The sequence below is a fragment of the Bombus flavifrons genome, chromosome 10 (genome assembly GCF_040668555.2).
Source record: "Bombus flavifrons isolate JBK064 chromosome 10, iyBomFlav1_principal, whole genome shotgun sequence".
Taxonomy (NCBI): Eukaryota; Metazoa; Arthropoda; class Insecta; order Hymenoptera; family Apidae; genus Bombus; species Bombus flavifrons.
In genome coordinates, this window is record NC_138451.1 from 432343 (window position 1) to 445665 (window position 13323).

The window sequence follows — 13323 nt, forward strand, 5'->3', positions numbered from 1 at the left end:
TGTATGTGCGAGGGGCAGCTTGCCTCCCCCCTCTTCGCGCGTTCTCCGATCCACTCTCTGGGGCTTTCCTCAGGCTCTTCGCCCCTGTCCCGGGGGTTAGCTTCGCCGTTGCTTTTTCTCTGCCTCCTTCTTCTTTTTACTTTTTTTCTTTTCGACGGTCTGCCATTCCGTGGCAGCCGCTTGACCTCCCTTGGTCACTGGAGCGTTTGGAACTCCAGGCTCTATCCTTCTCGTGTTCTCGTCAGGAACGACCTCCTTTTCTTCCCTCCTTTCTATGTTTTGAAGGCGTTCTTACAACCGGTGCAGCGAGGGTCTTATCACCTTTATCTCGTGTTCGACTGCGGCGAGATGCGCCGTGTCACTGCTCTTCTCTGCGGTGGGGCGCGAGGCCAGCTCTTTTCGGAGCGCCTCGACCTCCGTCTCTAATGCCGCTATGCGTTCTTGCGCTATAGCAAGGGCACCAGAGGCTGGGTCTTTTCTTCTCACCATCTCTGTTGCGCCCGTAGCGATAGTCCTCGCCGCTTGTTTCAGCGTTTCCCCCTGCGTGTCCTTGAGGTTGCGAGATGTCTCGGCAACCTTGGTCACCTCCGCGGCTCAACGGGTCAGTTCCGCTCCTATGTCCGCCGTAGTAGATGTTCGCATCTCTTCGGCAAGGTCCGCGGGGAATTCGGGGGATCCGCCGGTCTTCTTTTTCTTCGCGCGGGGCGCTTCGCCGGCGGGGGTTTCCTCTTCCTCTGTCGTTTCTTCCGTCCGCAGGTTCTCCTTGTCCAGTGTGGAGTAGGGGGACCACTCTTTTGGCGGGACCGCCTTCATCATGCTCCTGGGGCTGACGATTTCCTCTACCTTCGTATCTTTCGCCACGGTTGCGTCTTTTTTCCCCATTGGACGCAAAAATGGCCACTTGTTCCGCACTTGTTACTCCACCAGTCACTGCCACTTTCGAATGGACCGCGCGGCGCGCTTTCGGCGCATGTGCCAATATGGCTGCGTCCATGTAGTTCCTCGGGTAGTTCGTGTAGCAGCGCTGTTGTCACGCGTCCTAATGTGGCTACCTCACCGTCATAACCTCACACTCGGTTTAATTCCGCCTTTAACGCCATTCCAAACCAGATTTCATTAGTTCCTACACCCGCTTTATTTTCACAGGCACTAATCCTTCACTCTGGTTACCTTCCTTCCCTGAATTCTCCAGTATTCCGGAGATTTCGATTACGTTCACAGTTCCGTCCTTTCTACGTCTGCTCCACGCCTAGTACCACCATGAAATCCGCTAAAATTAAAAACTGACGGGATGATAACTCGCATATCTCCTTTATATAAATTTCCGATAACAGAACCTCTTGCTATTATTTCCTGGTTTTGTAAAAACATACAATTTATCCCTTCCTTTAAAACATAGAAATCTATGCCCCTTCTCGCGACAGATCTAATGGAAAATAGATTTCTTTTCATTCCTGGTACGTACAGAACATCGTTCATTGTACACGTTGCCCATTTGCCGTCCACAAAAGTCTCTACTTTGATTTTTCCTTTGCCGCACGTATCCATGAACGTCCATCGCCGATCTCTATCTTCACCGTGTTATCGAATTCTTCGAAGACGCTGAACCACTCCCGTCGTCCTGTCATGTGATCCGTAGCTCCTGAGTCGATTATCCAAACATGAGGGTTTGCCGCTTGTATCGCTGAGGTGCTTCCTAATAGACCAATTCCGATGTGATCTCGATTTTAATTTCTGGATTCTTGGTTGTCTCTACTGTTGCTTCTTTTATTATTTTTAAAACAATTTTTACTGGTGTGGCCTTTCCTTTCGCATATAAAGCATCTAAAGCAATCCTTCTTTAGATGGCCAACTTTTCCACAGTTGAAGCAGCTTGGTTCTTGTTTCTCGTATTCACATTTGCTTGACTGCTTCTGCTGTTCCCTTTTATAATTGTTACCCTTTGTTACAAGCGCCACCGACGTTTCCTGGTCGTCTTTCTTCCATCTGATTTCTTCTGTCATCAGCCTGGTGCTAAGCCTATCTAAGGTCTTCTTTCTTTCTTCCACCGAATCCCACGCACTGTAAAAATGGTCAAATTTGTTTGGTAACACCTATAAAATGAGTGTTATCAGCATTTTCTCGCCAATTTCACTCCCAAGGGCTTTCATCTTTGCCGCTATCAGTTTCAACTTTGATAGGTTGTAAGAGACATTTTCAGATTCTTCCCATTTAAAATCGAAGAACTGCTTCTGGACCATATTTAGATTCTCATCCGACTTCATGTCATATACTGTATTCAACTTTTTCCACAATTCATGTGCTGTTGTGCAACATAAAAGAAGATCCAACGGTTTTCTTCCTACTGAGGTCACAATTAATTTTCTCGCTAACCGATCTGTCTTCAAAAATCTTTCACGAGCGATTTCTTTCTCCGAGCTGTTACCTGGATGACACAGATTCCCTTCACACACGTTGATCACGTCGCCATCTTCCTCCAAAAGTGTACGCATAACAAAACGCCACTGGAGCCAGTTTTCTTCGCCACGTAACATCTCGATCTTCGCACTTGCTGATTTCATTTTAGCACTATCACTTACTTTACTAAGCACAACACTTTAATAATTTATTTACTTCACGTTGCTGCCTTACAATTTATAGCTCTGGGCCCATAACCTATTGAGGTTATTCGATGTGTAAACAGAGAAAAGCTCGTGGATAAATTGTAAGGCAGAAAAAATATATTTAAATAGAAGTGTAATTATAAGTAACAATACAACTTGAGCTGGTCCGGATCCGTACGCTAGCTGTGTTACCCAATAACTGAAAACCCTGAAGCCAACGTCGCCTGTCTACTGTTTGTGGCCTGTCTTCGCCGCAGTCTTTTGTCTACACGCTGTCGATGGCTTCTGTGCTTGAGAAAACTAAAAAGACCAGATGTAGAGTTTTCTTAGAAGTGGTGACCACTTCAACAAAGATGAATGTTTTTGTTGATGTATACATTTCTTTGTCTAGATCGTTAATCTGTAACTGCGTGTAATCGTTAACTGCGTAGCTGCTTGTGACCCCTTCCCCGCCTCCTAGGAAACTGCTAAGTGAAACTAAGCTACAAGGAGTCATTTTGTTGTCTCATTTCATACCGATAACATGGATGACGTTGCGTCAGGTTTGTAACGTATTATAACCTATTGGTGGCGTCGGATTCTTATTACTTCAATAATTTAATCCAATTAAATAATCACACGCGAAAGTAATAAAAGTTTATCAAATAATTTTTTACGCGACATTAGAGTTCTTGTTCGCCGATTATAATTTTAGCGGTCGCGGTAATGTGATCTTATTTTATATTCTTTTGAACATTCTTTTTCGGTATTAGAGTCAGTACATCACTCAAGAGGGCAAAGCTTCTGCAGAAACTCAAGAATGTAAGTAGTTTTACATATTGTATTTCAATTTATTCTATTTATTATATTTTGTTTCAATTATTGTTAATTATACAATAACAATGATTGATAATTTAGAAAGCTGTAAATGTCCTGTTTAATTGAAATAAAGTCTTAAATTCTTAACATTAAAGTACAATGAAAAAATCACTGAATATTTTGTTCTCAAACTTTTATGTTAGAGTTCCAATTTACATATTTATTAGAGTTTAGTCTTTATTGTTGCTAAAGTTTCAAGTTTGTTATTATGCATTATCGATGTATTTTCGTCCAATCGCGGGGAGACGCAGTCGCGAGGAGAGACGTCAATGGGAGTCGTAAATTCCCGTTACGATTATAATAATCGACACAACGAGTTGATCGATCCCCTGATTTCCGTTAAGATAATAGGGATGATTCAGTTAGTATAACACTGTGATTCACAGAATTATAAATTATATATTTCCAACACTTAAGTTACACTGTTGAGTAGGTATAAATCGTAGATAACAACTTGTGGCACGAAGATAAGATAGATATGAACAATAGAGTAAGGCTCTTATAGTTGAATTTATTATGTTAGTGGACATAGCACTAGAGGATACTTAATAGACGTTAAATTTAGACGTTAGACTTCGACGTTGTAAGTTGACCCTTCTAGCGGTGTAGAAGAACTAGTTGTCTTTCCTAGCGGTGTAGGACAAGTGAGGTAAAGTGACGATGCTGTATCGGAGGAAAGCTAGTCGTGGGTGTGTCTAACGCAAGGGACCATCAGATTTGTTCATGACAATTTTGGTTAGGAAAGTGAGGGCAGTAGACATTGCTTCTGATTGGATAAAAGAAGGTTGGTGGACTAGGAAGCGAGTCTGATGATGGAGATAAAGCTGTGGCGGCACTCGGCAACAACGTATATCGCCGAAGTGCCTAATGAGCCATCGACATCCCAACGGTCCGCCGAATGTTCTAGAAAAAGGCGTGCGTGGCAATGGTCGCTGACGCCTAACAAACGTGCGGATAGTGGGGATATTGAGGGGTGACGAAGAAAAAAGAAACAGATCCAATCGAAAGTCAAATTGTAAGAGCTTTGGTCTTGGAAAGTCACGGCTGCAGTTCAGAACCAAATCGTGATTAGTGTAAACCAAGTGTTCAAAAATAAATTTTCTTTTTATTTTTTTTATATTTTATTTTTCTTTTCATCTGAGATCTCCTTTTTTTATTTTACGTGACAAGCGCATGGTTCTAGAAACCTCGATTCGTCTTCGGTCCGTTATTTCATCTACACAAAGAAGGTAGCATACGTGAGCATAGGTGAGAACGGTGGCGTGACCCGAGCGTAGTGGGGGTCCTCTCTCAGAGAAGACAAAGAAAAAATCGAAGGGCATCAGTATTATTTAAGGATTCAAAAGGAATCCATCGAGAGATTTAGACGACTAAAATTAAATTCGCTTAATGTAACGAATATATAAAGAAATATTATAAAGGCGGTTCGAATTACTAACAAATTAATAGTATAATCGTTAAATAATTTGTGGCGTGTTCATTATATTATTTTTAGATATTGTCAAATATACAAGTTTATGTTAAATCTGTTAATTCAATATTAAACTCATTCCAACCATTCAACTCATTCTAACTCATTCTGTTATCTTAATCGAAACAGGGAAACGACTAATTTGCGGAGTCAATTATCCGAATCGTAGCGAGAATTTACGCCTTTCGCTGACGCGTTTTCCTCGCGACTACGTCTCTCCGCGAACGGTCGTAACAATTACTTCGATATACATAGTCGTACGTTGTTTCGAACCAAGCAGTACTTCGTTATTTTAAAACATGTAGTGCTGTGTTATTAGAAAATGCATTATACTACATGGTAGGGAAATATATACGAATAATATTATATCGTACAGACACACGTGATCGAAAGATTTCCATATAAACAAGTATTAGATAAAATCCTCTAAGGTTGAAAAATTAACTCGACGTTTTTATTAATTGAATGTTTGTAGAAACTTGACAGAAACTTTGAATAAATCTATCGAGCGTTACATAAAACAAGATACACGTGTAGATGTTTATGTGTAGGGAATAGTTGGTACGTGAGGTTTAAAGGATGAGATTGCTCGTTGTTGAAACCGTCGAATATATTTAAAATGATAAATTAATGTACAGCCTGTATACGTGGGTCGTTAGTACAAAGTATAAATCGCAAAGTGAAATCGCGGATTAATACTCGTTAATGCTCGAGATACTCTAAATACTGTTAGATACTGTTTCGCGCGACTAATTGATAACTGATTGATAACTGGTTGCTAACTGATAGATACTCGGTATGTACTGCCCTGCTCGCGATCGAGTCCGTTTATTTATACTGGTCGGGGGAGAGTCGGAAAATTCAAATTCGTCTTCATTCGGCGGTTGCATGTAGCGGCGACATTGTTTTGCCCGAAGTTTATTTGTCATTACGTTTCATGCGTCAAGGCTGTGTCAATGACCCGAGGCAAAACAACGACATGAGTTGCTCTCGATTCGCGTCGTCCTTTGTCTCCTGCGCCTTTACACGCGTTAGTCACTGTGAATAATTATATCATATTATTGGTTTATCAAAATCTATTGAAGTCGTGCTTACTACGATGCATTTGTAACGCCAATTCACATCAGAGACCAGGCCACACACCGCGGACAGGATGGCACCCAGATGTCTGCACATCCTTGGCGCGTATCCTCAATAGTCTTAAGTACCCACCAGGGGTCTTGGAATTTTCGTAGTTAAGGCCCTTCGGACCAAGCGAGTGTTTCTTGTCTTAGATTCCCTTTTACGTTTATTGTCCACCACGTGTTAGCATAGAAAGTTGGTTTTCTTCACATCTGGTATGTTCCGTTAGCAACTTTATCGCGAGGGCGGCTAAAACCCTTCCTGGTCCGCCAACCGTCTTATTATCCAATCGGAGACGGTGTCTACTGCCCTCGCTTCCTTAACCAAAATTGTCATCGACAAATCCGATAGTCCCGTGTCCTTAAACACACCCACCCCTAGCCTTCCTCAGACACAGTATCGTCAGTAAAACTCACTTATCCTGTATCCTCAGAATAGTCAACATATCTTTACCGGTCTCTACCCTTGTAACAGTCGCGTACTAAGTGTTACATAACGTGGTTGGAGTGAATTGTGATTTATGTTAATTCAGTGTGTATTACATTGTGCTTGCTGAATTCATAATAAAGTTCAATTAAAACCAAGTTAATAGTTGTGTTACGACTCAGCTATTTTATTTCATCAACCAACCCTTAAAATTTACGTGACACATTATTAGTCATCAGCAAAAACTTTCATTAGGCGAACAGGTTGACTTATCGTACAAGCAAAGTGCGTAATAAAGAAGATCAAAGTATGAAGAAGTAATCGTTATAAATCATCGGTGTAAATAATCATTATCGTTATTTTTCCTTTGTAACTAAAGATTCGCATACCTTTTGTCGTTTATATTTCATTTTTCCAGCATTTATCTGTGTGATTAAACATGCTCGATATTATAGTTTGTGTTTGAAGATACATAAAAAATATATATTTATACACTTCCTATACTACATATCTCATTGAACATGTGAAAAATCGCTAGAACATAGGTTATGAAAATACATCTGATTCATAAATATATTATAAAAATTATGTAAAGAAATATAAATAGAAGATAAATTTGAGATAACAAAATGATAGCACGCACCATACAAAATATATTCTAGAAAAAATAAATGATTTGTTATATTGATTATATTAATATTTCATGTTTTACTTCCCTTGTAAAGTATCTATTATATTTCGATGTACTCAGTTTTTTAATATTTTCATGTTAAATTATATTATTCTTCCAGAGCTACATAATTTGACGCTTTCCCTATTTGAAGTTTCCTTCCACGAAACCATTCCCTCCAACGAAAACCATGCCATGCTTTGAAATACAACTTCTCAAAACACTTAATGTAAAAGTAGGGAGGTCATGATCCATTCTGATATATACATATTTTCCCATTTGGAGTTAACATCGCAAAAAGTTTCTTCGTGCTTAAATTTAATTTGCGATAAGTATCTTCTGTTTGTTCTTCAGTCATAATCACGGAAACAAGTGGTCGAAAAGGTAGTGTGTATCGAAATATAATATAATATGTTCAAATATACTATAACTTCTAAAATATTCAACAAGGGCGGTGATACAGGCAATTGCCATCGAGAACAGATGACTAGCAACGGAGTCATTGTAAGTAGCTCGTTTTTTCTTGTTCCTTATTTTGAGATTTAGCTTCCCTTCCTTACATTCCTCAACTCTTTGTATTCTCCTTATTTCCCCTTCCTTTTTCACCCACTTAGGTGCTCATTTCTTCATTCGCGAACAGAGTATGTAGCTGATCTTCATCGAACAAACTTGTCCGAACGTCTCACCACTTTACGGATACTTGCACGAAACGTTAATACGCATTTTCATTCGTCACTTACTCATTGAATGGACTTGAGAGACAGCGATTCTGACGTGTTTTCCTTCGAGCATTATCATCTTAGTAGTGTTCCTATTGGAGTATATATGTTTCGTAACGGTAATAAATACACCGAGTTCGATGGACTTTCTTCATACGGAGTAAATTTCTGATCATGACGACATCTGGATTACTCTCGCGGCGTACTGTTTGTACACACGGACAGTGTACGGAGCGACGCGAACGCGCCCTGTCAGAAAATCCTTAAAGTATGACAAGGAATTTGGCTGATGTAATTATCAACAATGACTTGGCTTATTTAAAACGAGGCAGGTAACCGCCAGTGGCAAGGGAGGTGAAGAGGCTCTGCGAGGATTTGTGGGGTAGAACTGGACCTCCAAATCCAATAACCTCGAGAATAGAGCCTCGGAGTTGTCATTATGTGAATACTTTCTTGTTTCACATGATCTAGTAAACCAACACTTCTTTCAACTTTTTTTAACAAACTCTTTTGAATGGTACAACATTTTCGTCCGATTACGATCTCTCTCACAATTGTATAGTTTTATTTGTGAATATTACACAAGTAAATATTTCGTTTTTTCGTCCAGACAAACTGCAACCTGATATAATTTTATATTATTGTTGCTGGATCACATTGCACAATTTTTATGCCAAGAGAAACATGTTAAAATTCTACACGTAATTTCTTTAGAGATGGTCGTACATTCAAATCATACAAATACATTCGTCTATAAAATGATGAAAATTTCCATAATCAGAAGGTTGGTGTATGCTACGCTTCATATCGCGCAGGAATAATTAGCTCCATTTCTTCCAATGACGTTATTACAGAAATTCATACTAACCACATGGTCAGCTGATCTAAGTGCACGAACGAAAGAATCCATCCCATATTATTTTCTTCCTTTTATATATCCATATGTATCATTTCTCCACTACCCAGCATGTGCATATTCTAAGCGTATCACGTGCATCTTCTTTCTGTTTCCGTTTTCGTCTCAGAGTTCGTAACACAAGTATATCATTTCTAATCTTTCTAGTTCTCTTCTTCTTTTCTTTTATCTCAATAATCGTTTAGTACTGCATGATTCCTAAGAACTTCGTGGATACTCTACAATGTCGCCCATCTAACGGATTGCAGTCAAATTATTTTTCATCGTTAAATACATCCTTTCTTCAATACTTGCTACACTGCATAACGTACTTTCGTAATTTCTACAGTTTTCCTCTACGGTGAGAGGCGAATAAGATCCAGTGTTTCAGTGTTGAATGTTTCAAATGTTTACATCGTTGCAAAAAACGTTGATCGTTTATTGAAAGATCGTTTAATGAAAGATCGTTTAATACGACCTACTATTTTAGCATAGCCTTTTTTTGTTAATACCGGCGACTGCGCTCCGCTCACCCTTGTGTTATATTTTACAGATCTTTCTAAGGATTGTGTTACCATGTTTCAATATCTGTTAATAAATTTTGTAATTTTTATGACGAAATAGTTATTTGTAATGTATATGTAGTCTTACTTTGGTAAACTAATTGATTTACTTGCAAAATTTAATGAGAAATAAAACATTAAAATATTTTGTAGAGATATACGCTATCATTTTGCTTTCAAAGCATCTTAAGAGTAATCAACAAACAATGTGACAAGATTCTATTTAGATTTCCTTCTATAACTTTCATATCTTTTCCACATGTATGTCATTTATAAAATATAACATTTGGAAAATAGAAACTCGTAAAACATATAATATTGAGAATGTTCTCATTGCTTCTTGTATCGTACATCAAACGTAGTGTCAAATTATATTACAATCAATAAAAATATAGCAGCAGAAATGGAAAATGTAAATAACCCACGAGAGAAAGGAGGGTATCACTTGTGAAGACACCACACTCCCATGATCTATTGTCGCAATCATAATTAACTAGAAGTGGTTAAAATGAAATAATTACGTAACTGTAACGCTGGCCGTATGTCATACCAACAATGGGAACCGAGGCAGTAAAACTCGATAGCGACACATACCCGACGGCAACACGTGCTTGCGTAGCGATTAAGAAAAACCGACGGCTAGTAGATGAAATAAGGCCAAATGCAGTCGAATAAAATCAAATATTAAAAACAGGACCTAGGCTAATTAATCATGCATTAATCATGCATTATATTATCACTCTTCATTTAGCAAAACAATGCCTCTGTCATGTCCCGCGACCCGCACGATCCGTAGCGCGAAAGTAAAATTTTATTTCTTTCGAATCAAGGTAATTTAAAACGTTTATTTGAAACCGTGTTTACAGTATTTGAAGTGAAAGGCAGTTAGGGCCGCTAAAATCTATATCTTGCGAGAACTTATCAACTATGTCTTTATATTTACCTAATTATGTTTCTACAGCGATATTACGACAATTTAAATTGTAAATAAAGTCGGCAGTTGAACAAACGTTGGGGATCTTCTCAAACATTTTCAGAAGAAAGACCCCGATGATGTTTTTTCATCTCCGACGGATATAAATGTAGCGACTCAGAGAAGTCAGTGAGAATATTTACCATTCGTCTGTCGAGTAATAATAATTATTATCGTTCGCCTGTCGAATAATATTAATTAATTACCATTCGTCAACCGAATAATTACCATTCGAAGAGTTAATTATCATCTTCTCAACCGAAGAATCAGCATCTTGTCAGTCTGCCAGTTAATTGTCAATATCGAAATCGAGTAAGATTTGAATAAATCATTACATATTGTAAATTTACTTTCGAACAACTTTAATCCTCTCCCGTGCCAGTATTCCCGCAGATAGCAGGTTAGCCGAAAGTGAAGCTTATTGGCAATTGCACTAAACGTCGGTTAACGCTACCTTCTGGTCGGCAACTAAATAGAACGTAACAATATATACAGATATAAAATTTGTGGTGGCAGCGGATACGCTCCACGGAGGATTAAAGTTCTTACGAGTATTGACGAAATAAACAGAAAACATGTCGACCGCACGAGACTCACTGAGCGAGGGCACGCTCTTGACGTTGTCAAAAAAAGTGAAAGCGTGCGATGAAAATTTTCCCATATTAACCGACAAGAGCCTAAGGGTTGCTAAATTAGAGGAAAACGCGCTTATCTAAGTAGGGTAACAAACAAAACTGAAATACCTGCATCATTGCCGATAACACCGCGAGAGACCAGAGCGATCGAGGGTAACTCCCAACCGATTAAGTCAAAAGACGCGATCGAATCGGTACCAGTGTTCGACGGCCATCAACCGTCTGTATTTCAGTTTTCAAGGGCGGGAGTAACTATGACTCTCTTAATACCTGTTAACAGCATGCCTACCTCCCCGTGGTACCGCCGGTATTTGTTGCCCGCACGCGGCGTTCATAACTAAACGAAGTGTGGCGATGAAGGAGCGGAAGACACCATTTATTTAATAAGTCGGCTTTCCAACCAACGGTTAATAGCGTGATACATTGGAGACCTTAAATATAAAAGGAATCTGTTCCTTTGATGGGAATTGTTGACGACTTCGCAAGAATTTGGATTATCAGCTTGGAAACTTTTTTGATTGGAAAGAAAACCATTCTTTAAAAATAAATAGTAATAATGACGAAGCCTCGGACGCAGCGCTTCTCGGTCCCGGAAGCGCTGTGGCGGATTTATCCGCTTCGGAGAGGACGTAGTTGACGACTGGGTTATGTCCCTGGACATTAGTTGCTTTAAGATTTTGGTCCCATTAATGGGGGATATGATCGCTTGTCCGGTCTGCGACAAAACGGAAGTCCACCTTTTCTTTATGACGTTAAGGGACCTGGATAAGCACCTTAGTTTGCGTCATGCGGATACCCCCATTCAATGGAGATGCATAAGTTGTGGGAGAAGCTTCCCAAAGCTCCATGGGGCGAGATGCCATATACCGAAATGTTAGCGACTCTACGCAGTGCAGCAAGGGTTTGGAACCGCTGATGGATGAAATAGAGGAGAAAACCAGTGGCATAAATATAAATGATAAAAACAAAGGCCCAATCCTGACGACATCGTTTTGATGGGTGAAGATGAGAGGGAGGCACAATGTCAGGTGGATACGCTCCACAAATACTTGAAGAGCCTGGGAATGTCTATCTCGAGAGAAAAAAGTGTTCCAGGTAGTCGCAAAAAGGGCACCTGGTTCGTCAAAGACCCTAAAATAAAATTAGAAAAAGCTCAGGTATCAACCATTGACCCGGAGCAAGCCTTCAGATATTTAGCGGCCAAAATGGGGCTTTGGAAGGGTATCCACTGTGCCATAATAGTGCCGGAAATTCTGAGCGTGATGAGAAGAGTCAGAAAGCTCTATCTGAAGCCATGCCAGACAATAGAATTAACTGTAAATTACATCTTCACTCGCTACATTTATAATCTATTGAATAATCCACCAAGCGACGGTGTCTTGAGAATATTGGATAGCGAAGTCAGGCAAGAAATTAAGGCCATACTACATCTGGTGCCTTCGACAGCCATTGGTTTCTTCTATGCTCCGAAAGTGTGCGAAGGATTAGGGTTACCGAGGTTTGAACACATTGTGAAACTCTGTACTCTAAAGAGCGCAAAAGAACTCACTGGATTCGGCGTCTAGCTTGATAAGCGACGAGGAAGATAAAAATTAAAGAAAATAGCGAACTTCCTAAGGACTAATTGCCCGGCCACTTCTGAGGACATTGAAAAAGCGAGAAAGAGGCTAAAGAGAAAACACGAAAAGCAGTGATCCGAAAAGAGGAGTCAGGGCCAAGAAGGTTGAAGAAGTATAATTTGCTCAAGCCATCAAGGTTTATAGAGGCACTGAGAGTAAGGACGAACACCTTTGGTACAAAAACTGCATTAGCAGGGGCCGAGAAAATAATGCACGTGGCTTGCAGGAAGTATCGCGCCCAACCAGGAAACCTAGGACTCATCTTAGGTTTGTGCCAATACACCAAAGATCTAATAAGAAGACACGATGTGGTGAAGTCCCACCTCGCGAATAAATTAGGTAAGAACAATGAAGTATTTGTCGAGCCTACGATAAAAGTAGGAGGTAATCTGCATAAGCCGCACTTCGAAAACGAGGAACGGATTCTCGTTCAGATTGCTTCCTTAAAGCGGAGAAGGAGAAGGTCGACGCATACTTTCCATGCCTGAACCACTTAATAGCAAAATACAGTGTGGACGATGGAGAGATTTCACCCGTGGTCTTGGCCATAACGCCAAAAACCATCGAAATTTTAAGGGAACATAGCGTCACGAAAAGTGAAATGAACACGATTGTTATGAATGTTTTAAGAAACTCTATAGAGACGTGCAACGTATTTTTAGATGGATGAGCAAAATATTGTTATTTATTTACTTATTTTTTATTATTTATTTTAAATGTTAAATTATTATTGTCATTTATTTATTGACTATTATTTATTTATTTATTC

General features: G+C 39.7%; 1 long non-coding RNA gene across 2 annotated transcripts in view; it reads left to right on the forward strand.

The window, feature by feature from the left end:
* LOC138183818 (uncharacterized) overlaps nucleotides 1-13323 on the forward strand; it is a 411340-nt gene that overhangs the window by 130800 nt on the left and 267217 nt on the right. The window lies entirely within an intron of this gene.